The sequence below is a fragment of the Sinohyriopsis cumingii genome, chromosome 12, assembly GCF_028554795.1.
Source record: "Sinohyriopsis cumingii isolate HCF-2022 chromosome 12, ASM2855479v2, whole genome shotgun sequence".
NCBI lineage: Eukaryota > Metazoa > Mollusca > Bivalvia > Unionida > Unionidae > Sinohyriopsis > Sinohyriopsis cumingii.
The window spans coordinates 64537354-64543763 of NC_142972.1; positions in this window are offsets into that span (position 1 = coordinate 64537354).

A 6410-nucleotide genomic window follows, 5' to 3' on the forward strand; every position below is an offset into this window, starting at 1 on the left:
TGTGGTTGTTGGAGTGGTGACTGACACTGGCACTGGACACAACGTTCCCGTTCGAGGAGAATTTCAGGGAGGGATTGGGAAGCAGGTAACCGATGCAACTGCTCAATAAAATGGTCCACATTTGTTTGTCTCCTTGTTGCAAACTCAAATTGGCAATGGCTGCCCCGATGACACAATACACCACGAAGATTTGGCAGAAAAAGATGATTTGCGTTTTAGGCACACGTGCTCCACACCACACCCACAAGGGTTGTTTTTGTAAATCTTGCACAGAAGAACTAGGGGAAGAAGGAGTGGTCGACGTAGCTGCGTCTGATGTGTGAAAGGGCATGATGGTCACTTCTTTTTATAGTCGATGACTTGCGAAGCGTCGATCCAAGAATCGAAACTGGGTGGATATCCTTTCCAACGTACTTTGACTTCTTTGACACGTCGTTTGCCCACTTTACGGGTTCTGCGTTCGAGAATGCTTTCGATGTCGTACACGTCGTCTTCTTTTTTGGTCACACGTTGTAACTCGGGCAAATAAAACGTTCCTTTGAGCACTTCTCCGTTCATGTCTTCCAATTTATAGACGACAGGATGACGGCCATGCACTCGTTCAGTGACGCGAAACAATTCGGTCGTCCAGTTAGGTAAGTAACCTTTGTCGAAAGTGCGTTTGGTTTTGCCAATGCGCACCCAATCTCCTACGGCCAACACTCCACTTTTTTTGGGGACAGCCCTCGTCGGGGACGTACCGAACAGACGCTCAAACACCAACACTTCGTTCTCGGGAGTCACGTCTTGCGGGGCACGTCCGATGCTTCGATGGTAAGATTGGTTGTACGCTTGCACCAGGTGCGGTAAAATGTCGATGTACTTCAGAGTGTGGTGATGCGTAAAATATTTCCACATGCGTTCTTTCAAAGTGCGTTGAAAACGTTCCACGATGCTGGCTTTGGTTTCGGGATTCTCGGTAGTAAAAAAATGAATGTCACGTTTCTTTAATTCTTTTTGGAAAGCTTGGTTCAGAAATTCGGTGCCTTTGTCCGTTTGCCATCGAAGAGGGTGACGACCGCTTTGTTTCAACACCCGTTGCAGGGCTCGCACTAACTCGCTGCTCGATTTGGAAGTCAAGGGCACGACCCAGGCAAATTTGGAAAAGACGTCGATGACACAAAACAAATATTTGTAGCCACGATTGTAGCTGGCCAAATGAGAGACATCCGCTAAATCGGCTTGCCATTGATGATCGATGCCTTCCACTCGGGTGAGACTTCTGGCAAACTTGCGTCGAATGGGTTTGTGTAAAGTGTAGGTAGCTTGTTCTTGTAACCATCGTTGCACTTGAGGTAAACGGAGACGTTTCAGTCGCGTTTTGGCAGCACGATACAATTTTTGAATTCCTGCGTAACCTGCAGGATGGGAGGGATCGTAGTAAATGCTGGCTAAGACCTTTTCCATTTTGTTGGTTTGTTAATAAGTCACCCACTCTTCGGTGATGCTACTTTGGGTGGGTTGAAAGGGTGGTTTGGAAACGGATTTACGTGTCCGATGGGCTACGGGAGTAGAAGTCGAAGGTAGTGGTAGTGGAGGTGGAGGTGTCAATGGAATGGCTTTGGTTTTCTTTTCTTTTTTCGCTTCTGGTTTCCCTTCTTTCTTTTTCACTTATGTCGAAGAAGGCGTGGACATCATCTTTTTAACCCAAGCTTTCATTTCTTCTCGTTGGGGTGTGGGGGACGGGGTCAACAAGGATGCTGCAATCTTACTCGAAATGGGAGCTGCTGACGGTGTTTGAAACACTTCTCGCATCTCTTCTTCCTCAGGTCTTTGTGGGGTAGCATCTCTGGTGACCCTTGGGGATGGTAGTGGTGGTGGTGGTGGTGGTAATGATGATGATGGTGCTGGACTTTTCATCAAGGTCTTAAAATCTTTCAGAGTGGGTAGAGCTGTTTCGTCTAAAGCTTTCTGGTGAAAGAGTTGCAGTCGTTGCAAGAGTTGACCGTACTTTTGCGATTTTTCTGTTTCGGACAAATCTTGGCGATCCATCAAGGATTGCAATTCGTGTTGTAACTGGGACATCTCGCTCAAATGGGGATTGGGAGGTAAATGCGGGGTGCGTTGTTCTTGCCACCGATGATATTCCATCCATCGTTTGTAAGGCACTAAAGCTAGTTTTCGTCCTTCCATGGGTTGTCAGGGGTCGATTCTGAGATCTTGGGACTTCCGAGGGTCTTTTTATCTTGCTCCCACCAGTCCTCCCAACATGGTTCCCAAGACTCCTTTCAGTATGGGGCCTAGCAAGAGAGGTAAAATGCCTCCACGTTGGACCAGCATCTTCTTTTTTTGACGAATGGGAATTTTCTTTCGAAACATTTGGCGAAGAACGTGACGATGTTTGCTTAAGCATTGTTTCTGGTGTTTGGACAAAGGGATCGTGCCTTTCAAGACGTTCAAACAACATTCGCACACGGTATCGATGACCTCTTTGGAGGCCGTTTGAATGAGTTTTTTTCGTAGGGGTGGAGAAGGTTTGGACAGGACAGATAACATGTCCCCATGTTTGGCTAAACGTGGTGGCAGTCCTTTCCTTTTCTTTCCTTGGGGTTTTCTGGAGGGTGACATCTTCGAGTCTTCAGGAGCACCAAAAAAACACTGATACCCTACTCGGTCACAGGTCTTTTTTATACTGGAACGCGTCGCCACTGATTGTCTTTACGTTTTATCAGTTTGAGGACAGGCATGACACGTCGTGCAGGGGTACGCAACGGACTAAATCGAGCCAGTTCTTGCTTGGACAAATCCAGTAAACTTTGTAACATACCCGATCTTTCATGGACTTTGATTTTGGGAGAAGGTACTTTGTGAGCAGCAGCCACTGCCACTAAATTGGAAGGTCCTGCCACTGGGGAAGTTCTTTTGGGGGTCATCAACGGAGAAGTTCTTGGTGTGATCAACGTCTCCAAGTACTCTTCAGTTCCTGGTGACATCAACGGAGAAGTGGACAAACGTGAGGCTGCCGGAGACGCAGTCACTGCCGTGGCAGGTCGTGGTTTGTGAGTGTAAGGTTGCGTCCTGGCCGAAGTGCCTCTCTTGCGACTAGTTTTCTTCTTCTGTGGACTTTTCTTTTTCTGGGGACTTTTTCTCTGTTTCTTTTTCTGGGGGCTTCTTTTCTTTTTCCGGGGTGGTGTCTGGTAAGAGGAGGGTCCCGCCACTGGAGAAGTTATTCTTCTTGGGGACCTGGTCTTTTTCTTTTTCTTCTTGGGGCTTCGTTGGACTTTTGTCTTGGGGATAACTTTGGGGGCATTAGGATCCCATCTTAAGAGTGAGCGAATGATGACCCCTCCTAGAGTACCGCTCCCTCCAGGTTTCAAAATGATTTGTTTTTTGGTTTGAGTGTCGATGCGGGGATCGGCCAGTTGGACCAAAGCGACTTTGTTTCGATCGAAAAAGCGTTGGGCTTGATGAGGAATCTGAATGATTCCTTGGAGTAATTGACGTGCCGTCACCGTGAACCATCGTAAGACTTCTTTGAGACTAGCTTCTAAGACACGAGCTCGTGTTTGTGGATCTTTTTCTCGACTGATGCCATACAAGGCACGAATCAATTTGACGGGAAGATGCGACTGAAGGGACGTCATGTTCACACTGTGTGAGACAGACGAAAAAGGGTCTGAGGTTTTTATAGATTTTTTTCATGGGGAGTGAAATGAAGTCGAGGACGGAGACGTGTACAGGACAGGTCCTCCGTCTTGGCACCAGTGGTGAAACAAGTGGGTACGAAATCGCAAATCCTCGGGAGTCGTAGGTTTCAAATCGACGAGTAAATAGGCGTGTGGCATTTGAGTGGCATCGTCGTACGCCTGAGTCAGCCAAGGCGTTCTTAACTGTTTGGCTAAGACTTGCACTTGCGATTTATCTCGAGGGCTTTTAAACAAGACCACGTAATGCGCATTGAGACTGATGGTGCGATGGGCTTTACTTTGTTGAAACAAATTTTGAGTGATGTAAACGACACTGGCATTACGGTGATGCCCTTTGCGCGTGAACCACAGTTTAATTTCTTCTTCGTCTTCTCCTAACATGTCGTCGAAAATGACCAAATGGGTTTGACGGGAGTCAGAGACGATGCCGTCGTCTTCTTTAGGAATGCCTTCCACAAACACGATGGAATCACCTTGACTTTCTCGCAAGAGGTTGTACGCCGATTGCCACTCTTTGTAACACCACACGATCCGTTGAGGGGGCCGATCGATCAAATGATGTTTATGTTCGATCAAACGTTAGACGAATTCGGTTTTGCCTGAACCGCTAGGTCCGGCAATGAGCATGTTAAAGGGATGGCGAAGATAAAAAGCCTCCCAACTGGCACGATCTAAGTGTTCGTCGATGACTTTGACAGTAGAGGAAGAGAGAGCAGAGACAGTAGAGGTAGCCATGGTGTGAGAAATGTCACTTGTGACACGAAAAAACAAACAAGACAAGAGTTTATATACTTTTTCAGAACACGTTTATTGAATGTTTTTTTCAAACATGAATACGAAAGACAAAAATACATAAAAGCCAAAGGCTTAAGTACAAGGATAAAAGGCACATGATAACTATGAACGTGGAATAAACACAAGTGTCTGTACAACAACCACATGTTTTGGGTAATGTTCTAACCAGTTCTATAGTAGGGGGTAAGGTCACACAAGTGTCCTCCCGAAAGGGTCTTTCCGGCCTGTCCACGACAGTCCTGTCCTGGGTGACGGGTTCTTCTGGCACCGTCACTAACACGGGTTGAAAAGTAACTTTTTTCCTTGAATAACTCTCGTGCATACTGGGCCACTTCTTTGGTCCAAGCCTCAAAGCCCCATTCTTTCCAGGCACGGACATCTGTCCAATGGGAATGTAAGTCACAAGCTACACACACATCGTCATACACGTCTTGGGTTGCTAAAAGTTGACGAATCTTTTTTTCCTGTTGAGGTCGAGAAGTATCCAGATGAAAACGCAAGGCTTTGAGCAAAAGGAGTTTTTCGTGACCATTTAAGGCCATTGAGGTGGTAAATACTGATCGTAAAGAGTCCACAAAGAATCGGCTGGTAAACGAAATCCCAGAAAACAAGTGACTAAGACACACACCACTTGTCGTCCCAAATTGAATGGATACAGTTCTTGTAATAATTGATGGTAATGATCCACGGTTTGAATATGGTCATTGAGTTCCTTCCACGGAATCTGTTGGATGACATGTGACATAAACCGTGGCATGGCAGCCTGTTTTATATTCTCTTTTTTTCGGATGCAATACACGTACTTTCTAGCCAGAGATCTTCGTTCTCCAGTAGGGAATCTAAATCTTGCATACTGTAACCGAAACGTCAGAGTTCGTTTAGAAGTTTCCTCTTCCGCTAAGTAGATTCCACGTAACAAATGTTGGTAATCCTTTAACTTGTCTTCCTCAATGCGTTGCACTAGGTGAATGTCGAAGTAACCATAATTATGTTATGAACATGTCGATCATTAGCGACCTCAAAGTTTTGAACAATGTCTGACCATTGAAAGAATTTCTGACGAATCAGTTCTCTTATACCATTCAGGTACCAGTGGTTAAAGATCTGGTGACGTAACGGATGCAATTGTTCTTTACGTTTGACTTGTATTTTCACCAGCTCTCGGTAAAACCTTTCTCTCAGCTCCTCAGGCAAGCCCAAAATGTTCTCTTGTAAAGTATCCATAAGTATATACACTGTTTTTGGAATCGTTGGGTGGTGTCCAATAGCCTCGTTTAACTTTGTGCCTAATGTAATATCCACTCATAATCAGTCTTCTTGTACTTTGGAAAATAGCGAAATTTAAAAACGGACGAATCATTTTGAGTTTGCGTTTCACTTGTATTTTGATCAGTTCTCGGTAAATGCGTTCTCTCAACTCCACAGGCAAAGCACGAATGTTCTCTAGCAAAGTATCCATGAATAGGTCATACTAAATCCTCTTTGGTCTGACACAAGAAATGTACTGTTTGCACAAACATGGTTTTAATTCATTGTCGAATCTAAATCGTTTCACCACTAATCTACACATTACAATTCGTTCAGAAGTTTCCTCTTTCACCAAGTTGACATTGCGTGAAAGATGTTGGTAATTCGTTAACTCTTCCTCTGGAATTCGATGCAGTACGTTTACAATGTAGTAGATAGAATCGTCCATACCAAACCATTCCTTTTTATAACCAGGAGGTCGTTGATCAATGTCTGTCCAATGGAACAGTTTCAACTCAATCAGTCCTTGTATAGCATTCAGGTACCAGTGGTTCAAACACCGGTGACGTAACGGATGCAATTGTTCTTTACGTTTCACTTGTATTTTGACCAGCTCTCGGTAAATGCGTTCTCTCAACTCCACAGGCAAAGCACAAATGTTCTCTTGTAAAATATCCATGA